This window comes from Spermophilus citellus (genome assembly GCF_964194105.1).
Source record: "Spermophilus citellus genome assembly, chromosome: 3".
NCBI lineage: Eukaryota > Metazoa > Chordata > Mammalia > Rodentia > Sciuridae > Spermophilus > Spermophilus citellus.
This window is the reverse complement of record NC_138184.1, coordinates 202053278-202077115: the sequence shown is the minus strand read 5'-3', so window position 1 is coordinate 202077115 and position 23838 is coordinate 202053278. Positions and strand designations below refer to the sequence as shown.

Sequence of the window (23838 nt, the reverse complement as noted above, 5' to 3'; positions counted from 1 at the left end):
CCTTTTGCATTAAGGCACTGCCCACTTTTGAGAGAGTTGATTGTCTTTCCTTTCATTTTGTGTGTGTGTGTGTGTGTGTGTGTGTGTGTATATATATATATATATATATATATATATATATATATATATATATATATATATATATATATATATACACACACACTCAGACTTGTGAAAGTGAAACGTGTGTATTTACAACCTACTTGTAGGTAAAAGTTCTGCTGATTTTCATATATATAAATACAGTAGATGGAAGAATTATGAATTAAGTTCATCTGATTCTTACTGAATGGAGAGTAGAAAAGGTTCCTTGCTGCTTTTGGTAATTTTTCCTTCTTTGGTGATACAGCATTCATTTAAGTTAAATTTTAAAATAGTTATTTCAGTTAGACTTTATACATGATACATTTCCAGAAAGAATTTGAGAGTAGGCTCAGTCATTATTAGAGATCAGCTGAAGGGAGTTTCCATGCATCATTCTAAAAATGCTTAGGTATTTTCTTTTTCAAAGTGACTTGCTTAGGGAACAGTGATTTTTGTACTCTTACTTTATTTTTCAGACAACCTCAGACTGCCTTCTTTTTTTTTTTTTTTTTTTTGCTTTTCCAGATTAAAAAAAAAATTTTTTTCATGCTCACTTCATTTCAGTAAACCATTATTGAACACCTCTACATGTGCAAGGCTCTGTGTTATGTCAAGATTCCTTTCCTTAGTTGATTTACCAGTGTAGATATATTATGCTGACTTTATCCAACTGTCTTTATAGATTTCTCTAATAGATTTTTAAGACACTTCACCTTTTTACAGGGTTGTTTTGCATCCTTTCTATAAGAATAAACATAATAAATGCCTCCCATTGAGTGCTTAATTTTTGACAGTCCTGATAATTTCTATTTATTTTATTTTATTTTTGGAATAGTCCTAAAAATATTTTATCTTGTTTTGAAAGCCATACAGATTTTGGTTTATAGTATTGCTGAATGTTTTTTTACTTGTAATATGCTAGAAATGATTTGACTTACACTCCTTGGGGGGAAGAAGTTTTAATAGATTTGTAACAGTTCTTAATTTTCTAATGTTGCTTCAAATTGACAAATCGTAATTTCGTAAAGTATTATTATCTCTTATGTTCTAAAACAGATAATTACATATCAAAATGTAATTTTCAGTTATTGTTTAAACCTTTGGAAAGACATACTTCTTAAGTTCATTATGTGTAACTATAACATAGATCTTCAGCCATGCATAATTTTTTTTCAAGTTCAACAATGGAACCAAGAGCCTATAAAATGTATTAAAATGTGTTTATTCTCTAGGAAAATCATGTGACATATGTTCAGCTTTTAAAATTCAGAGTTTAATTTGGCTAACTATCTAAATGCCTGGGAGAGTTTTGGTTTCTGTAAAGACAATGTATTCCTTCAAATTCGAAAATGATTTTACTTATTTGTTATCAGTAGGATATGTGTTTATCAGCAGTTTGATACAGTTAATTCTACTAATTTTTTCCACACTCTTTTTTTTTTTAACATGGTCTTCCACTATCTCCAGAAGTCTCATTGGTATATTAAACATCTTATTCCAATTTTTTTAACCAAAAACTATTAACAGTTTGCTGTTTTTAGGGGTATAGAGCAGATAATTAATACTTCTCAAGTTCCTAAGAAAGAAAATGCTTGAAATTTTTCTATTCTTAGTTTGATATGTGTGTGTGTGTGTGTGTGTATGTATGTGTGTGTGTGTGTAATTTTAACTTGATTTAAATAGTCTCGCCTTTTCAGTGTACCAAAATCCTTGATATTTTTAAGTCACTGTATTTTGCTGTTTGGAATAATATTTGTGGTAGACTTCCTATTCAAGGAATTATGAGCATGTCATAAATTTGTTAGTTGCTGACTGAGGCTACACTGATGAACAAATCAGGATTCTCTTCCTCATTTAGCTGTAAAATGCCCATTTAAAATTCAGGAAGAAAATATTCATTTAAAACATTGAGATGCTCTTAGTTCTCCAAGTAGGCATAAAAACATTGTCTTCCTTTTTAATGCATCAAATATGGTAAAAGAAGGCATGTAAATAAGCATATTAAGCCAAAACTTTCATTCTGTTTCCTGGCTTCAGACAATGACTGATTCATATTTGCTGAACCATCAAATTTTCTATATCACATTTTTATTTCAGATTTTTAAAACATCAGTTTGAAATAATTTCAAATTTTAAATGGTACATAGTATAAAGAACTGCTGCAAAGAATCTCTTCACCCAATTTCTTCCATTGTTAATATTTTGCTGCATTTCTTCCATTGCCTGCCCTGTCTCCATAATACATGCATATGTGCCTGGATTATCAGTCTTTCCCAAAACCTTTGGAGCATGTTGCAAATGTGTATCTTATCAACCTTAAGCAGGCCAGCGTATACTTCTTAAAAACAAGGCACTATGTTGTATAACCAAAATACAACTCAACAGAAAGACATTTTCTATTTAGTTGTCATAACTCTTTAAATTTCTTGAGCCTCAATTTTCCCTGGTCTTTCATGTCTTTGGCCATTTTATAAAATACAGGGCCTGCATTCTGTAGAATGATCTTTATTCTAGATCTGTGTAATGTTTCCTCATGACCCCAATCAGATGATACTTTCCTGGTTAGAAATACCATACAAATTGTGCTGTGCCCTTCTTGATGCATTGCATCCAGAGGCATACAGTGTCAAACCATGTCACTAGTAGTGATGTTAACAAGATAATATTTGTTTCCCTTTGTAATTGATAAGTATTTGTAGAGATATTGTCCATCACTGTGCCAGTATCTTAATCAAACCTCTTCTCATTAGCCTTAGTGTTATTGATGATTCCCATACGAATTAACCACTTTTATGATGATTGCCATTATTTATTTCCATTATTTCTTCTATATGTACTGTTGATATTATAAGGCACTTTTCTATTAATTAAATGCATAAAAAGACTCATGAATTTTGACTTTATTCAATGTGTTGTGATTTGTTACCATTATTATTTACTTTGCTATTTAATTTGTCCCCTATTTAGCCAGGGGGAGCCCCCATCAAACTGGCTTCCATGCTTATTTATCATGCTCCTATCTTATTCATTGTGCATTTTCTTAGTACTTTCTGGTAGAACAAGTTGTTCCTGGTTCATCTTGTGCTTTGCTTGTTCTGGTCCTAGAAGCAGCCATTTCTTCAAGGAGCCTTGTTTTTGACTTTTGTTTTTGTAAAGGGTCATATTTAAAGCAAAGATTTGGGGCGTAGTGTGCTCATTGCTATTGGGGAGTCGTTGCTATCAAGTGATCTTCATGAATAAAATTAGGATACAAGTGTATGGTTTGTATACATATGTATATATATAAATAAGTTGTATATGTACTTAATTATTTCTATGCCTATGTGTATATATTATAAAATCATTAGTTTGTTTTTGTAGTTTCAATTCCAGTGTGATACCCAAGATTCTTTCTAACCTTGCCCCTCTTCATGTTTATAAATTCTTTCTGTGGTAGTAAGAAACTTAACTTGGCTTTTGCCTAAATATATTTATCATGTGCCCAGTTGTTATTTACTCAATGTGTATGTGTTAGTTAGGTTCTCATCACTGTGACAAGAACAACTTAGAGGAGGGAAAGTTTATTTTGGCTTACAGTTCCAGAGGTATAGTCTGTTGTTGGCCAAGTCCATTGCTGTAGGCCCAAGGTGAAGTGGAACATCATGGCAGAAGGGCATGGTGAGGAGCACTTGTCCATTCACAGCAGCCAGGAATCAGAGAGAGAGAAATGGGTGGGGCCATAGAGAAGATGAACCTTTCAAGGTATACCTGCAGTGACCCATCTCCTCCATCCATGCCCCTCCTGCATACATTGCCGCTCAGTATGGACCAGTAGGCTACAGATGGACCAATAGGCTACAGCTCTCATAATTTAATCATTTTACTTCTGAATAATCCTGTATTAACGTAGGAGCTTATAGGGAATTTCTCGTATCCAAACCATGACTGTGTTACCATTCTCCTACATCTGCCTCATCATTGTACATCATGGACTGCCAATGGGCCTATACCTTTTTATGAATCTACAACCTCTCCCTAGACCCATAACTCTGTACAACTCCCTATCCCCACATAACCCTAATTGTCCTTATCTGAGGTAATTGTGCTAACAGGGCCTCCCTGCCCTGCATCATCAGCCAGCATGCTAACTTTTTTGCATGCCTCAGTAGTTAATCTTAAAATAAATTTTGAGGAATTACAAGCATACATGGATGTGATAACATATGTACATGATTTTTTCACACACAAATGGTAATGTTAAATATTCTGTACCTTGGGTTCTGTTTTGTTTACTTATCATATCTTGAAAGTTTCATGTGAATACATAAAGTGTTCTTTTTAACAGTTATATAGTTATTTCAGTGTGTGTGAGTATGTACACACACATATATCCAGACAACTTTCTGCCACCTAACTGTGGTGGTGTATGTATGTATGTGTATGTGTATGTTTATATGTATATGTATGTATACACACACACGATATATATATATATATATATATATATATATATATATATATATATATATATAAAATAAATGTCTCCCATCCTAGTATATGTTTCTCTTTGCAATGTCCCTTTACTGCTTCTTCCATCCAGAAGTAATCTTTGAGTTCTGGAGCCAGATCCTTAAGAAGCTTCAAAGAATGCTTTCCTACAACTGCTAGCAAGAAAGCTAGTCTAGCCTATAGAAGGATAAGAAGTCTGTTACAGGAGAACCATGATACCCAGCCAACAACCAGCTGACATTAAAGTGAGTTATCTTGGATCTACTAGTCCAGCTGACCCTTAGCTGAATGCACCAGTAGAGAAGCCAGAAATGAAATCAGCAAAGAAACTTCAAATCAACTTACAGAGTTGTAAGAAATAACATGGTGTTGTTTCAAAACTCTAAATATGGGGTAGTTTGTTCTGTAGCATCTGAAACCGTAACTGCTCGTTTGGACATATAACTAATCTACTGTTCTACAATAATATGTTATAATAAATATCTATATACATAATATTCACCAATTGAATTTTAATCATGATGCCAAATTGTTTTGCAGAGATACTGGCACAATTCTTATTGTTACCATCAATGTCTAAGAGTGGCTGTTTTCCCTACAAATTTACTATTACTGAATGCTCTTCTTTGACAATAAAAAAAGACAAAAGGCTTCTATGGTGCTTAATTTTGCATTTCCTTAACTACTTATGAGGCTAAGCATTTTTAAGTATCTTCATTGGCCACTTTGATTTATTTTTTGGGCACTGGGGATTGAACCCAGGGGTGCTTTACCATCGAAATACATCCATCCCCAATACTTTTTCTTTTTTATTTTGAGATAGGATCTTGCTAAGTTGCTAAGACTAACTTTGAATTTGTGATCCTCCTGCCTCAGCTTCAGCTTGGTTGCTGGAATTACAGGCATGTGACACCACACCTGTCGTTTTTTTTCTTGGTACCAGGGATTGAACTCTTGGATGGTTGACCACTGAGCGACATCCCCAGCCCTTTTATTTTTAATTTTGAGACAGGGTCTTGCTAAGTTGCTGAGTTTGGCTTTGAACTTTTGATCCTCTTGCCTCAGCCTCCCAAACTGCTGGGATAACATGTGTGTGTTACAGCACCCAGCCCTGTTCTCTCATTTTGTTTTTTAGTTCTATGAATTGCTTATTCATATATTTACTCATTTTATTCTTACTAAATTGTGGTGCTCTTTGATATATTTGTTATGCATATAATTCTTATTTGCAAACATGTTTTGTCAATCTTTTTTTTGGTCTTAGTTTGTATTATTCAACATGAAGTTTATGTGTGAGACTTTGCAAGAATGTTCAGAGGAGAAATCATTGAGTTATGATGGCATTAACTGGTAACTGAAGGTAGGTAGGGTGTGGCTGGAGGAGGTGGGTCATTGGGGCATGCATTTGGGATATATATTTGTATCAGGTGAGTGGAGTCTCTCTTTATCTCTGCTTCCTGATCATCAAGTATGCTGCTTCCCTCCACCTACTTACTCTTCCACCATGATGTTCAGCCTTACCTTGAGCCCCTAGAAATGGAGTTGAGTATCGACTGAGAGCTCTGAAACAGTGAGCCCCTAAATAAACTTCTCTTTTACAATTGTTCTGGTGAGGTCTTTTAGTCACATCAGGAAAAAAAGTTGACTAAAACAAATTAAGAGATAAGCTGTGAATTGGCAAATGTTGGTCTTGGCAAGAAGTTTTTTCTGGGATATTAGAATCTGTTCCAGTATTAAATAAATATTCATTAAATACCTTCGTAAAAATAATGCAGGTGAATACTGAGATGTTTAGAACATACTTCTGGGTCTGGGGTTGTGGCTCAGTGGTGGAGCGCTCGCCTAGCATGCATGGGGCACTGGGTTCGATCCTCAGCACCACATAAATGTAAGATAAAGATATTGTGTCCAATTGAAACTAAAGAATAAATATTAAAAAAACAGAAACATACGCTTCTTATTCTCAAGGAGTTTGTATTTTAAAATAAGCACTAAATGTCAACAATATGAGACAGAATATGATATTTTGGCTTCTATCTCTATTATAAAATGATGGCAAGTGAAGGCTGGAATTAAGTCAAACTAAAAGGATCTTAAACAAATATTGTTTCCATGTGTTCTACACTGCCTTCCACAATATTTATTTTCCCCTCACCTATTACCTGTATGTTACTTGTACCTTACCTGGGACCCCTTGGGAAATAAAATTAGAGTACAATTAAAATGGTTTCAGCTTGGGACACAAAGAATCAACAAACTGTTCTCTGGCTTTCTCCACTCTTTGGCACTCTTGGAGTTGTATGGAATATAACCAGGAAGATAAATGTTGATCAGAAAACTTGCCACATTACATGAATGAAGGAGTTATTGTGAATAGTCTTGAAATTAGTTTAGGAACAGTATTGTACTGATAGGACAGTGGGGGAAATGATGCTGGCATGGCATGGCATGGCATGTCCTTACAAAGCTGGATAGCACTCTATCAATGTTATGGTTCTTCCATATTTAATATACAGAGCAAAGAATGAGAAAGGCATGCATTATTAATAATAAATAAAGCATCTGTGGTTTTAAAATATTTGTTTCTATTTCTATAAAGTGATTTTTCTACTTTTGTGAAGGGGTGTGTTTGCTGTGTGACCAGTGTGGCCACGTTTTACCTATATTTGAAATGTAACTTGACATCAACAGATTTATTTTAAAAGTTGTATATTCTGATTAGAAAGTCATTACTTTTTCTATAAAATAGCACTAAGAAGAGACAATAAAGGTTTAACTTATAAATTGATTTCATAAAATGAGAAGAAATAGGGAGTTTAAGAGGGAGGGGTTATTTCTGATTTTTTAACTACTCAAAAACTCTGTATGGGTTAAATGTCAAATGTATAAGGCAAGAGAAAATGTAGAATAATAAGTTTAAGTTTTCAAGAATTTTATAGTCTAGTAACCTTTTTCATTTGACATTCCTTGAGGAAATTGAGCCTTACTGCTCTAAGCCAGAGGTTCTCAAAGTGTAGCATATTTTAGAATCCTTTGGAGGGCTTGTTAATATGCAGAGTGCTGGGTCCCACCTCCAAAGATTCTAAATTCAGTTATGTCTGGGTGGGACCTGAGTGTTTTCATTACTAAAAAGGTAACAGCTGCTGCTGTTGTTGCTGTTATCTATTTGTGAAATTATTTCTCCCCTATGCCTCTAGAATGGTAATAGTTATATACAACCACTGAGAGAATTTTAAGAAATGAGAAGTCATTTTTCTGTGTTTTTTGCTTTAGATGAGAAACTCGGATGGAGAAAGCCTGGAGGGGTGGGGAAATTTAAAAAATGGTTGAAATTAACTATAATTCCAAATCTTAACCCATTTGAAAAGATAAAAACAAAGTTATATGGACATAGAAAGATAAATGTATCATAATGTCTAGGATGAATTGAAGGGAAAAAACACAGTACAAGTTCAATTACTTAAGGGTTCTTTCATCCACCTTCTATTCAGAATATGTTTAAAAGAGAGTTTTTATAACCCCAGCCACTTGGGAGGTTGAGGCAGGAGGTTCTCTCGTATGAAGGCAGCCAGAGCAACATAACAAGACTCTGTCTCAAAAAATAAAAAGAACTGGGATGGATGTAGTTGAATAGTGAAGTGCCTCTGGGTTCAGTCTCCAGTACCCAAAACAAGCAAAACACTCTATTTGGAATTTTTGCGTTTAGACCTATTTGATGACATCAGCTACACATCAGGGGCCAGTTTAAATGTAAAATGTAGCACATTTGATGATGTCAGTGTGCCAGTTTGCAACCTGAAAATTATATAAATATTTGATTTTTTTGCATGATGCTTCTTACCACCTTCCTTATCAATTCCTTTCATTCCTTGATGTAGTTTGCATATACTTCTGACTCCTTAATTGGATTCCTGATTCCTCATTTTTGTTTCCTATTTAACATGTATGTATTGAATAATTAATACCTGGAGAAAAATTTCAGCACTTTAAAATTGGAAAACTATACAATACAATTATATTTCTGAATTGTGTATCTAGCCCAGACCTGTCACTTCAGTTTCAGTCTTGTCTATTCTTTTGCCTATCTAATATCTAATAGGTCTCTCAAAAATTAGCAGATCTCTCCTCCCATTCAAACCTTACCTCCTACAATCTTTCCCTTTCAGCAATGATAACTCCATCCTTCCAGGGACTCAGACCAAGTATCTGGGAGCTATTTTTTTTTTTTTTTTTTTTGTACCGAGGATTGAACTCAGGGGCACTTAATAACTGAAGTTTGTTAATATGCAGCCCTTTTTTGTATTTTATTTAGAGACAGAGTGTTACTGAGGTTTTTAGGGCCTCGCTAAGTTGCTGAGTCTGGCTTTGAATTTGTGATCCTTCTCTCATCCTCCTGAGCTGCTGGGATTACAGATGTACATCACTGTGCCTGGCCTCTTAACTTTTCCTTTTCTTTTACTCATTTTTCCTATCCATTAGCAAATTCTGTCTGCTCTTACCTTCAGAATACATCCAGAATTGGATGAAGTATTCACCACCTCTATTGCTACCTTCTTAATTCAGTCTACTATCCTTTATTTGGATTAGTACAGCCAATTCCTAACTGGTCGTCTTCTTGGCTTTCCCACACCCCCCTTTCTTCTTGACAACCAGCCAGGGTGATCCTGTTAAATAAAAGTCAGGTCATTTCATTTCTTTGATAAAAGCCTCCAGTGGCTTTCCTTTTCACCTAGTGTAGTGATTTACAGTGACCTTCAAAAAATCTACCTAAACATATTGTCTCCTCCCATTAGTTCTCTTGATTTTATACTTACTACTTCCTTCCTCAGTCTATATACTGCATACTTGGCCTGTTTTCCTTGAACATGTAGGGTATGCTTCTCTCTGTACACTGGGTATTCCTTATACCTGGAATACTCTTTCCCCTAGATACTACATGGTTTCCTACTTCCCCTCCTTTAGCTCTTTCTCAGATGTCACCTTGGTAAGACCTTCCCTAATTACCTTTTAAAACATTACAACATGCCAACATTCCCTCCCCTTCCTGGTTTTATTATTTTAAAAAATAACACCTTATGTTATTGAACATAGAGTATAAATTATATGAGTCCAACAGTTTTAGTTTATTTTGTTCCTGCTATATTCTCCTACCCTTAGAACAATGCCTGGCATATGATAGGTGGTAGGTAAATATTGGTGCATGAATTTATTTTAACTGCCGAGAAGAGTATGTATATATTTCTTCTGAGAAGTGCATCTGAAATCGTGGCTGCCTGCCACATTGTCTTTTAACACTTAATTACTCTGCTTCTTATTCCTAAATTGGTATGTTCTATGCCTCTCTCTGATTTGGATTTAAAATTACTATGTGTTTTATTTTGTTTGTTTGCAACATATTTTCCTTGGTGTAAATTATAGTTCCTAAGTTTATGTATTATGTTGGAAAATAATTAAACATAAGTTAATATTCTTGAGGCATATGAATTATTAATTATTGTCATTGACTGTGGTGTTTCCTTATAGTCATAGTAATATTTTGGCATGTGTCTTGATTTTAGATGATTTTTATGTCATAATTTGTAGCTATATCATAGCTTCTTTCATATTCTCCTAGAAAGATCAGGAACTTAGTCCTGATTCTGAGGGTTTTACAGATTTAAGTTTTTGTGTAGATGTGCTTAATTAATAAGTATCTTAATTGGAACACTTAGATCCTATGGAGGCCCATTCTCTTCCCATTTTTTTTTTAAATTTTCACTTCCAAAGACTTGAGTTTTATGTACTTGTTATGAAAGTTATAATGACTTAGATTTTTCATTTCAAGTATTTGTGCCTTGTTGCCAGGTCATTTTTAAAAATCGTTTTTAAGGGGTTGGGTTTGTGACTCAGCGGTAGCACACTCGCCTAGCACATGCGAGGCCCTGGGTTCGATCCTCAGCATCACATAAAAATAAAGAAAGAAAGATATTGTGTCTAACTAAAAAATAAATATTTTTTAAACAATCGTTTTTAAAATTATGTTTTTATTAGTGCATTATTGTAGGTACACATAACATTGGGATCCATTTTGACATAATCATAGGTGCATGTAATACAGTTTACTCCACTTTAGTCCCCACTACTTTTTCCCTTCCTTCTTCCCTCTCTCTTCCTTGTACTTACTTGTAGTTTTCTAATTGCTGCTTTATAGATACGCATAAAGGTGAAATTCACTATGGTATATTCATAAATATACATATGACCATAGCATAATTTGGTCAATTTCATTATATCATTTCTCTCTTTTCCTTTCCCACCTCCCTCCTCTATACCTTTTCTTTACTCCACCAATTTCCTATCTATTTTCATGGGATTCCCATACCAAACCTTTTTTCGGTTACTTTAGTCTAGCTTCCATATATGAGAGAAAACATTTGACCCTTGACTTTCTGAGTCTGACTTATTTCACTTAGCATTATGTTCTCCAGTTCCATCCATTTACCAGTAAATGACAGTTTCATTCTTTATGACTGAATAAAAGTCCATTGTGTATATATGCCCAATTTTCTTTATCTATTCATCTATTGATGGGCACTTGAGCTGGGTCCATTACTTGGTTATTATGAATTGTACTGCTATAAAAACTGATATGCCTATATCACTATAATATGCTGATTTTAATTTTTTAGGATAAATTCCAACAAGTAGGATAGCTCGGTCATATGGTGGTTCCATTCTTAATGCTTTGAGTCAACTCCATACTGCTTTACAATGTGGTTGCACCAACAATGTATGAGGGGATCTTTTTTTCTACATCCTCACCAGCATTTATTATTATTTGTGTTCTTGATGATAGCCATTCTAGCTGGAGTGAGATCAAATCACATTGGAGTTTTGATTAAATCATGAGGATATAGAAAATTTAGAGCAATATCAAGCAATCAGATTAAAGCAGCAATTAAAAGCCTTCCAATAAAGAAAAGCCCAGGACCAAATGGATTCTCAGCTGAGTTTTATGAGACCTTTAAAGAAGAACCAGTGCCAATCTTCTTCAAATCATTCCATGAAATCAAAAGGGAGAAAATACTGCCAGATTCATTCTATGAAACCAGTATTACTCTGATACCAAAACCAAACAAAGATATGTCAAGGAAGAAAACTTCAAACTAACATGTTCAGACCTAATGAACACAGATGCAGAAATCCTTAATAATGGCAAACCACATTAAAAAGAAACACATTAAGAAGATAGTACATATGATCAAGTGGGTTTCATCCCAAAGATGAAAGGTTGGTTCAGCATTCACAAATGAATAAAGATAATTCACCACATAAATGTTCTTAAGGGCAAGAGTCACATAATCATCTCAGTAGATGTAGAAAAAATCCAGCACCCATTCATGTTTAAAATGCTGGAAAAACTAGGGATAGAAAGAACTTACCTAAATGTTGTAAAAGCTGTATATGACAAATCCATGGCCAACATCATACTAATGGATGAAAACCTGAAAGCATTTCCTCTCAATCAGGATCAAGACAAGGATTTCTGCTCTCACTACTCCTATTCAATATGGTTCTTGAAACTGTAGCCAGAGCAATTAGGGAAAAGAAGAAAATTAAAGAAGTCAAATTATCTCTGCGAATGACATAATCTTTTATTTAGAAGACCCAGAAAACTTGAAGCTAATAAACCAATTCAGCAAAGTAGCAGAATACAAGGTCAACATATATAAATTAATCCTTCCTGTCCTCCAGTAATGAATTGCTGAGAAATCAGAAAAGCTATCCCATTCACCTTATCTTCAAAATAATAAAATAAAATAAAATACTTCGGAATAAATCTAACCAAGCAGATGCAAGGCCTCTACAATGAATACTATAGAACACTAAAGAAAAAAATTGAAGAAGACCTTAGAAGATGGAAAGATCTTCCATGTTCTTGGATAGGCTGACTTAATATTGTCAAAATGGCCATACTACCAAATTCATTATACAGTTTTGATGCAATCCCCATCAAAATACTGATGGCATTCTTCACACAACTAGAAAAAATAACCTTAAAATCATTTGGAAAAGGGGCTGGGATTGTGGCTCAGAGGTAGAGCACTCACCTTGTATGTGCGAGACCCTGGGTTCGATCCTCAACACCACATAAAAATAAATAAGTGAAATAAAGGTATCGTGTTCAACTACAACTAAAAAAATAAATATTTTTAAAAACATTGTTGGGAAGAGTGAAACACCGGGAATAACCGAAGCAATCCTGAGCAAAAAGAGTGAGGCTGGAGGTTTCACAATGCCAGACTTCAAATTATACTACAGAGCTATAGTAACAGAAATGCATGATATTGGCATCAAAACAGACATGAAGATCAGAGGCATAGAAGACACAGACAAATCCACATAGATGCAGTCATCTGATACTCAATAAAAGCCCCAAAACAGCTGGGGTTGTGGCTCAGTGGTAGAGCGCTCAGGCGCTGGGTGCGATCCTCAGCACCACATAACATAAAAAGTAAAATACAGGTATTATGTCCAACTATAACTGAATATATATATATGTGTGTGTGTGTATACACACACATACATATATGTGCACATATACATATATATATTTCTAAAAACATACATTGGAGAAAAAATGGCATTTCAACAAATGGTGCTGGGAAAACTGTATTCATATGTAGAAGAATGTAACTAAATCCATATCTTTCACTTTGCACAAAAGTCAACTCAGAATGAATCAGAGACCTAGGAATTAGACCAGAAACTTTGCAACTGCTAGAATGAAACAATAGGCTCAACACTCCAGCACATTGACACAGGCAACAACTTTCTTAACCAGACCCCTAAAATTCAAGAGATAAAACTTAGAATTAATAAAAGGGATGGCATCAGATTAAGAAACTTCTGCACAGCAAAGGGAAATGAGTGTGAAGACAAAGCCTGTAGCATGGGAGAAAATTTTTTGCCTGCTGTTCCTTTGACAGGGAATTAATATAAAAAAAAATTAACACCAAAAAAACCAAATAACCTAAATCAATAAGTAGCCAAAAAAACTAAACAAACATTTTTAAAAAGAAGAAATACAAATGGCCAACAAATATATTTAAAAATGTACAACATCCCTGGCAATCAGGGAAATGCAAATCAGATCACGTTTTGAATCATGTCCTAACTCTTCAATTTCAAAGATTTACTGTAGCACTCATGTTCATCCTGCTACCATTTCTTTAGGATACAGGAAGCATGGTTGGCTTCAGATTTAATTCTTCACAACACAGGGCCACTATTATTGCTATATTACCCCTCATCACTTCATTAAGATGTATGGACTATGAAGTGAAGTTCAGAACATGTCAAATACATAGGACTCAGGTTTTGGTTTCTGATATTGGAGAATTTGTAGTCTGAGGCAGTTATCTATGGCCTTAGCAGCAGATAAGAGACATGAGAAAACCCTTACCCTTTATTTTGTATCTATGGCAATAGAATGTACTTAATGTGATGATTCACTATCAATAGCTAAAGATGTATAAAGTACAAATGAATTCTTTCTTCTAGATGCAAACAAGGGTTTGAATGTCAGTATATATAAGTAACTCATAATCTAATAAGTAACTCATACTCTAATCATCCAGGATTCAAACTGAAGTTTGCCTTCAGTTTTATCAGTATACCAAAAAAAAAACCTTTCCAAAATAAATTCCCCAAATCTGTGTACTTTATTGTAAAATACAGGTGGTATTGTATGTGAATTAAATGACAGAAGATACCTGATACCACAGGAGTAGGTTTTTCCCATCAGTATCTCTCTGTAAATCTAGGATTTTGGCCTCTTAACAGACTTACTTCTATACATTTATTTTTCAAACCCTGTTGTTAAATATTTTCATTAACAACATCTGAAAGTTTTACTCTGATACCAAAACCTTTAATTCCATTTCTTCAAAGAATAGTTAAACTGTTGATTTGAGTTTTGTTCTTTATAGTTTTGTGTTTATATAACAGTTTTTCAGTTGTTTTCATAGTTTTATTTACAAAAAGATCAGTGAGTGATACTCTGTTTAAAGGGGCAAAGCTTCTGTTTCTTACCTTGCTCAAAATATGTTTTAAGGAACCTGATATTGTGATGGAATTTTAAAGACCTCTCTTGTGTGAATTCTGAACCAGCTGAGAAGTCAAACCAGAAAACATCCAGTTTTTCTTCCCAGGTTTTCTAATGTCCTGGGGGTACAGTATAGTTAGAAATGTTTTAACAGTTGAGCTCTTTTTAAATGGAAAAAATCATTAGGCATGTAGAAGTGCCTACTTTCAACATATCTTTCAAGTTTCAGATGTGTTTAGAAGTTAATGTAAAAAAGCTGCTGACCTGCCAAAGTATGAAGAATTCAGTCCTAGCTGATAGTTTTTGTTATAGTCAGCAAATATGAATATGTATGCATAAATGGATAAACCAGGTATAGAGACTACTTAGTCTTATGTTCAGCATTATGCTGTTCCTGTGGATTTAGTGAACACATGTTCCAGAAAATCTTTGCACAGGTTGTGATTTTAAGTATTATATTTGGCTTCCATATTTTTCAACTTGTGTGTCTTAATTTTGGATTTGGTAAATGTGTACACTGTAATATGGGAAATACAAAGAATTATAAAACTGTTGTTACCCTCAAATTTATAATTTAATTGGATAAATAAAACCTTCTTTTAAACAATGTGCATGTAAGTTCTTTTGATGTTTTTGCTATTGCACTGGTATTCTATATGGTTAACTGCCACTTATTTCATCTCTTCTACAGATGAACAGGTGGATTGCATTAAAAAAAAAACCCTCAGATTTCAGGAAGAGAGGGGGAAAGAAAGGGATTGAAGCTTTTAGGGTGGGCTTAGCTATACCTTATATAGTTATACTTTATACCTTTTAAAAAATAGGTTTGAAACACTTGTGGGAGAAAGACAATAGCATTATAGACATGAAGTAGATTAATGTTTTCAGTGATAAGAGGAAGAGAATACTTTTAGTATGGAATCTCTCCTTTTAGTAAATATTTATTAAGCATTTTTAATGTCCACAATGCTAAGTACCAGCTTTTTACCAGGGAATAAAACAATCAAGGCCTCTGTCTGCAGCAAGTTTATACTTTAGTGGGGCAGACCAACATTAAACATATAAATAAATCAAACAGCAAATGATTTGAAGGATACATAAAATAAATCTTAACAGTGTGAGGGCAGAAGGGAAGAGGTATTTTGATATGGTGTTCAAAGAAGTATCTTTGGAGAAATTATATTTAAGACAAAAGTGGGAAGATGAGAAGATGTTTAAGCTTAAGACTAATAGAGGAGGAAATAATGCTGAGTGTTTTAGGTAGAAGAACTACATATGCAAAGGCCCTGAGATTTAAAGAGAGGGAGGAAGGGAGGAAAGGAGAGTGGGGGAGGGAGAGGGAGGAGAAAAAGAAAAAAAATGTTGGTATATTCAAAAGGGGCCAATGTTGATGGAACATACTGAGCAAGGGGTGGATTCTATTCCATTTGCAGCTTTATGTCATCAAATTATGTTAAAAAGCAAAACAAAATCTTCTGGCTGCTGTGTAGATCATCGATTATTGAGGTGGGAAGGCAAAAGTAGAAATGGAAAACCAGTTAGGGTGCTGTTGGAGTTGTTGAAGGATGAGGTGAAGGTGGCTAGAGCTGGGGTTGTCCAAGAAATGGTGAGATTTGGTCATATTCATAATGCATGTATTTTCAGAATGGTGCTAAGAATGCTTACTCTTAGGTTGAATATGATAAGAAAGGATTGAAGGATGACTTCCTTTATTACTGAACTGAGTGACTAGATGGTAATGTTATTTGTGGGATTTGGTGCTGCAAAAATGGAGGAGAAACAGATTGATGGGAAAGATCAAGAGAGAATCTCATTTGAGGTGGCCAGTTCTTTTTATGATACAAGATATTAACTAGGCATTGATACAGGAATCTGGACATCAAAACAGAAATCAGTATTTGGGAGTCATCAGTGTATATGTGTACGTGTAGTATTTATGTAGATAAATACCTAGGGGTATAGAAAGAGTATAACTAGTACTACAGAAGCCTCCTTCATGCATCCCATCCCTCATGAGGTCAAAATTATGCCTCCCAAAAGTAACTGACTTCAACAATATTGCTTTTCCTTTATTGTTATTCTTTATATAAATTGAATCATAATATATGCTAATGTGTTTATCATTTTTCACTCAAAATGTATTTCTCCATATTATTGCATGTAATCACAATTTATTCTTATTGCTGAATACTGTTTCAATTTGTGAATATACCACAATTTATCCATTTTACTATTGATAAATATTTGGATTTGGTTCAGTTTTTTTCATATAGCAATAATGCTCCTGTGAATATTCTTGCACCTTTTAAAAACACATATATGTACAAATACCTGTGGGATGTATACCTAAGAGTGAAATTGCCAGATGGTAGGATTTGTGTGTGCTTAATTTGGTACTGCCAAATAGTTTTCCAAAGTGACTATGCTGATTTACACTTCAGTTCCAATTTCTTTTATCATGCTCCTTAATGATATATACACTCCTAAAAATCTCTAAGAGGATTTTTCTTTGTGTAAGGTCTCTTTACTTACCTTATGATCTTGAAGATATAGTACTCTGTGTTTTCTTCCTAAAGTAGTATTGTTTTACTTTTCACATGTAGATATGCAATGCATTTGGAATTTGACATTGGTTTGGGGGTTTTAGGCAGGGTTAAAAATTATCTTTTTTTTCCCATTGGGATATACAATTGACCAAATGTTTTTGAGAACATCATCTTTTAAGGGAGGAGTTTCTAAAGATAGAAAATAATAGAACATGTTTGCCAATGATGGGTGATTTAGGCCTTTATCATCCTCTGGATTCTAGGGAGTTGGTAGCTTAGGAATAGGTTAAGGTAAAAAAAGAACAGTATTTTTGAAAAGGAAGGAAAAGTTCTTGAAAATGAAGGGATTTATAGCAGATGTGCCTTTGCTTTGCAACTGATGTACTTTTATTTTAACAGGAAAAAATAGAGAAGGCATTATTGTTTAGGTGCAAGATAGTTTCTGTAAGCTTGATATGAGAAGATGAAGGAATTTTTTTTCCTTCTCTGTTCATGAGAGAAGGGTGAGTCCTGAGAAGCTAGGTCAAAGATGGAATGTTTTTTGTTAGTTTGTGGGCCTAGCATAAAACTAGGCAATGCTGTACCACTGAACTATACTCCTAGCCCCAGGGAATGTTTTTTTTCTTTTTTTTTCTGTATGCGGATGTCTAGTTGTTTCAACACCATTTGTTGAAAAAACTATCCTTTTTTCATTGAATTAATTCCCCCCACCCTCAATGTAACCAATCCTTCTAAACCATGTCATGATTGTGGTGGGAGAGTTTCTCCAGAACAATTGAATTGCTCTTATCAGAGAAGGATGTAATAGTTGTTGGGTAAATACAAATATATTGGGAATATAATGGAGGAATATAATCCCTTTAAAGAAATCTGATTGATTTTTTTGCAAAATCAGTGAATTAAAACACCTTACATTGCAAATGTAATCATATTATAAATTATGTAAAAATGTGAATATGTAACAGATGTGATTCTGCAATCTGTATTTGGGGTGAAAATGGGAGTTCAAAACACAATTTGAGTCAAATGTATGAAAGATGATATATCATGAGCTATGTAATGCTTTAAATAATCAATAAAAAAAGAAAAAAAATTATTTTTAAATGTCTTAGCTGTTTAATTCATGTTCTTTTAAAGCAACATTGCCTCCATGGATTGTGAGTATTTTTCTTTCAACTTGCATCTCTTTCTTTACCTAACATTAAGTTTTTGTTCAGTAGCTTTTGTACAAGGAATTTAAAGGAGAAATACCCTTTTTTTTTATTTTTTAATTAGAACAGCTTTTGACCAACTGTTTGGGGAAGGCATTACTCTAAAGTATAAATTATTCATCACAGGAAGATACTTTGCAGACATGGCAATGGGCCACAATGTTTTCCAGACACTTAATGCTTGACTTGAAACACAAAGAACATTAGAAATTATATATTTCATTTATAATACAATTAAAAGTATTATAAAATGCCTTTAGGATAAGTTCACTTTCTTCTGAATTCTCTTTTGTAATAGCATGTTTCATTCTTTTTTTTTTTTTTAGACTGAATCAATAGAATAGCAGTGAGGGATAGGAAAATAATAAAGTATCTCCAGATTCTCACTTTCCTTAAGTTGAAGGCTATAGTTACTTCTCAGTAGACAACTATTGCTATCATTACATAAGCCTATGATTGTGAAATGATCTTTCACTTAAATTAGAAAAAAGGACTGTTTGTGTAGCTCAGTGGTAGAGCACTTGCCTGGCATGTGTGGGGCCCTGAGTTTAATTACCAGCATCGCAAATGTCTGTGTGTGTGTGTGTGTGTGTGTGTGTGTGTGTGTGTGTGAGAGAGAGAGAGGAGAGAGAGAGAGAGAGAGAGGAGAGATACAACACACACACACACACACTCTGTCTGTGTATGTGCCTGTGTAATTTGATCAGAAAGACACATTTCAACAAGTTCAGGAATTGGACAGGATGAACAATTGAATTTTCAAAACTTTCATAATGGATTTACATAATCACCCCCTTCCGGAGACCCTCATTGCTATACAAAATTACATGTAAGAGGTTGTGAGGGGAATGGGAAAATAAACAAGGAGAAAAATGAATTACAGTAGATGGGGTAGAGAGAGAAGATGGGAGGGGAGGGGAGGGGGGATAGTAGGGGATAGGAAAGGTAGCAGAATACAACAATTACTAATAGGGCATTATGTAAAATTGTGGATGTGTAACCGACGTGATTCTGCAATCTGCATTTGGGGTAAAATTGGGGGTTCATAACCCATTTCAATCTAATGTATGAAATATGATATGTCAAGAGCTTTGTAATGTTGTGAACAACCAATAAAAAAAAAATAAACGCAAAAAAAAAAAAATCACCCCCTTCCCCAGTGTTCTCTGACCAATTATCTAATGAGTAGGGGAAAAAAAATCAATCCCTTTCGGGGAAAACTACATTTAATAATCAGATTGCCTCACTAAGTATATGCCTCAGGAAAAAAGGCAAGGGAAGTAGAGTCAGGTTATGAGTCTTTTCTTGTAAATTGCAACTAATAAGGAAACCTGAACGTCAGTCAGTAGGAATGAGACATTCCCTAGAGGGAGTCCAGAATCTAGGCTGTCTGGGGTAGGTGGAGGAGTCATGCTCCTTGTGATATACCTTCCTGCAACTTGTAACTTTGGTAAAGAATAAGAAATTAGGAATGTATTGACCACACTGCATTAGAAATAAAGTTGATCAGCAGCCCAATTTCAGATTGTCCCATCAGAGAAAAAGCCCTTTCCTGTGGGCATTTGGATATGACCCAGACAGTCCAGCTGGCATCCACTAATGTTTTTCATAGTTTAAGGCCCACAGAGGAGTGTCCTAAATCTGCAGCATTCCCAGAGCCTGTGCCTGTTTCAGTTCAGCAAAGCTCATACTGAGGCCAAATACCCATAGCAGATATACAGGTTTTAGCTTAGAGTCAGGCCTAAGCAATTAAGATCTATGAATTCAGAATTCCAAAAAAGCTACCAGCTAGTCTTTTTCAGTAACAAAGCAGAGACTGCAGTGCCAGGCAGCTGTAATCCAAGTTCAAGTGATAAGCAAGACTTGCTTAGACCTTTAATCTTAATCTAGAGTCTAAATTGACCCACTCAAAAATATGCACATCTGGGCTGGGGATGTGGCTCAAGCGTAGCGCACTCGCCTGGCATGCCTTCGGCCTGGGTTTGATCCTTAGCACCACATATAAATAAAGATGTTGTGTCTGCCGAAAACTAAAAATAAATATTAAAATTCTCTCTCTCTCTCTCTCTCTCTCTTCCTCTCTCTCTCTCAAAAAAAAAAAAAATGCACATCAGGCTGAAACATCAGAAGTCTAAGGGTCAGACATCTGATTTCATAAGAGCTCATTAGCAACTAAAGATTGGCTTTAAAACTCCAAAAGTATATCTACATATATCTAGAAGTTGTCTCATTTTTGTCTTCTTTTTTGTAAGTGCTTCAATAGGCAAAAATATTTAGTTATAAAGACTTAATCTTTTTCTGATATTCAGAGTGTCTGGATTTCAATCTGTTGACCAAAAACAAAAGCAAAGGAGTTTTGTCCCATTAACATTTTTTTCTCTTCAGCTTTTTTTTAGTGTTTTTTTTAAAATTTAATATTTTCTTTAGTTGTAGATGGACACAATATCTTTATTTTTATTTATTTATTTTTTATATGGTGTTGAGGATCTAACCCAGTGCTTCACACTTGCTAGGCAAGGGCTCTATCACTGAGCCATAACCTCAGCCCTCTTAAACTTTTTTTGATTAGGAAATGATTCTTTTAGCATTTGTGAAATTACAAATATATAACATTTTACATCAATTTTATCATCCATCCAGATGCAATGGCCACAAAATAATTTTTTAAAAATTTCTTTTTTTCTCATTGCAATTTTATTGAAGTGTCCCTAGCAGTAAATTTTGCATTTATAGCTATGAAGGGTAATGGATAAGGTTGAAGAATAGCTAGAATACAAAGGGGATGGAGTTAGTAGAGCACATCTATGCTGAACAATACTGTTGGAAGGTATCCATACCCCACTACCCCCTGGCCCCCACGTTTCCCTCTGAGTTTATCTAAAGCTTTACTTTATTCTGGGAATTGATTTGACCTTTTGTAAACTTTTAAAAACTTGACACACCCAGAGTTCAATTTTGGGAATATTTGGACCCTGCAGGGAAAAAACAAATCAAAGACATTACCCAGAGTATCCTCTCCCCAATTTTAGTCAGTTTAGCCAAAGGACAAAGAGAATTTATTTAGCAAGCTAGCTCTCCTGATGTTCAATCTATCATTTTCAAATTTCATAGGCAACTTCTACATCTCATCATGGAAAGCAACTCCCTTACGTTTTCTATTATAGGTCAACTATATAGCTACTCAGGCATGAGAGGATCATCATATTTTACCTCTTCATCCTTTCTTTTCCCAAACAATGTTGCCATATTTTAGTCAAATGGTCTGGGGTATCCTACTTCTGACACTATTGTATTTAGCAATTCTGAACACCACCCCCACATTCAACAATTCTCTTAAAGACTCAGTATATTAATTGTGGCCACAATAAAATTTATTACATCAAAGAATTTGAAGCAAAATCAGCAGAGAAGAAAGGCATATGGAGCAAGGCCCAGAGAAAAATAGGAACAAGCTTCCAAGAGTCTTCTTCCTACAGACTCACACAAGATATGCTTAATTCCTCCAGCACTGAATTGTGATAACACATGTGAAACTTTGTTTACCAAGGAATCTCATTAGAGACTAAGCGCCCAGGGTTTTTATTGAACGCTGGTCATGTAGGCACCTTCTATCAGGCATGTACCAAAAATCTGGACTCTTAGGGAAAAAGCAGGCATTTAATACATGTACTACATTGTACAATTTAAGTGCATGGAACCACTCCAGTCAGGGAATGGTGGGAACCTTCCTGAAATCCAAGTTCTCAGATACCAGTCTTACAAGCAGACTTTTCTAAGGATAATTGTCCCAAGCCCACTATATTAACTATTTTCCCTACAATATGGTAAGATATCCACAGACAGATGATGGTAAAATTATAATATTGAATAAACTTAGTTTAACCTGATAAATTCATTTAGTGTTAGCATAACAATGAATAAGAAAACAGGGCTCCTAGAAATGAAATGGTTTATATGCTGACACAGTGTAATACTTCACAGGTTTTCTGCATGACAATAATAATTTTTAAAAGAGTGCCTTACATTGAAGGGCACAGCAAAGCTAGAAAGACTCACTGACTTAAGCAGTAGATGGTGGAATGAGGGTTTTTCCAATGAAGATAATCTAAACAGTTTTGTAGCAATTCTGTATTTGTTCTTTATAGTTAGTATGAGAAATAGAGTTATTCTCTTTTCATGATAGGGAGCAATTTAGTTCTCTGAAGTGTAATATAAAATTCTCAATTATAGTTTGCTTCTTAAATTTTTTAAGGATGTAATGTTGCTTACGAACATTAAATTTAATGATTCCTTTAAAAAACATTTGGCTACAAATCTGTACTTCCACACATTGACGTTTAGGGAAGGGCTGAAGTTTTGCCTTTTGGAGCAAAAATAATTTTTGTCTAAAATGCATCAATTTTGAGACTTTGACTTAAATAATTCCAAAATATACACTTCCAATTTGACATTTTCACTTAGTTTTAAAAATAAGGACAGTATAATGTTCAAAAATTATGAAAGCAAAACAGTCTGAATAGCCAGAGATGCCAAAATTGCTAAAATTAAACTGCTCATTGTCAGGACCATAGCATTAGAGCTTGAAATATTTATTTTTCAGTCACTGTGAAATTCTGAATTCAAAAATTGGAAAAATACTTCTTGGGTCAGTTAAAGTATAACACAAAACATTTTGGGTAGTTGAAAAGTCAAATGTTTGAAGGCTGAATACTACCTAGAAAAAGTTAACTAATCTGAAAAATTTTGTGAGGGGACTATTGATCATTATAGGTAATAATGCTTTAATAGGAAATAGAAGAGAATGGTGTTTCATATAGTAGTTGTATCCCAAGTTTACAGTTTTCCCCTTTGGACATCATGTTAGCTATTTTCAGTGTTCATATGTAAGTTTGGCAAAAAGCAGCAGTCAGCTGCCTCCTTTTGCAGCTATTTTCATTTCTTCCTTTTGTAATTGCAGCATCTTTTATCATACTGTGAAAGCTGTGTAGATCTAAAAGGTATCCAAAAGGAATCAGAATACGATTTTCTTCTTTTCCTGCTTGCTGAGAATACTTAGGCAGTTACATTCATTAATTTTTTTATCACTACCATAATAGTTTTGTGTTTATGTTGTCGTTTTATTTTGGATGCTGTCATATTAAGATATTGGAATAACAGCAAAATGAATTTTAATTCTGGAATGCCATTACGCGAATTTACTTTCTTTGTTAAAAGATTTTTCTTAGCTCTAGTCATTTTCACAGTTCTTTCTAATATTCAGAAAATTTTTGGAAGACTATGGGTATTTGTGAACTTCTTTCAGGAAGCCTACAAGAATGAAGCCACATTTTACTTCATTTAGTATACAGTTTGGCAGGTGAAACCCCAGATCTCTTAAACTGAACTTCATTTTTAACAACATTTTAGATTAAGACCTTTTTTT

At 34.3% G+C, this 23838-nt stretch overlaps 1 protein-coding gene across 6 annotated transcripts in view; it reads left to right on the top strand.

Moving 5' to 3' along the window:
* The window catches only part of ANKIB1 (ankyrin repeat and IBR domain containing 1), a 122840-nt gene that overhangs the window by 2600 nt on the left and 96402 nt on the right, over positions 1-23838 (top strand). Inside the window, exons 1-2 of one of the 6 annotated variants that reach the window (XM_081288431.1) lie at positions 4908-4923; positions 5837-5932. The exons of 4 other annotated variants lie outside the window; for them this stretch is intronic. The gene's annotated coding sequence lies outside the window, so the exon portion shown is untranslated. Of the gene's footprint in view, positions 1-4907; positions 4924-5836; positions 5933-23838 lie in introns of those variants that run through there. One more of the 6 variants, XM_081288430.1, reaches the window with a different exon arrangement.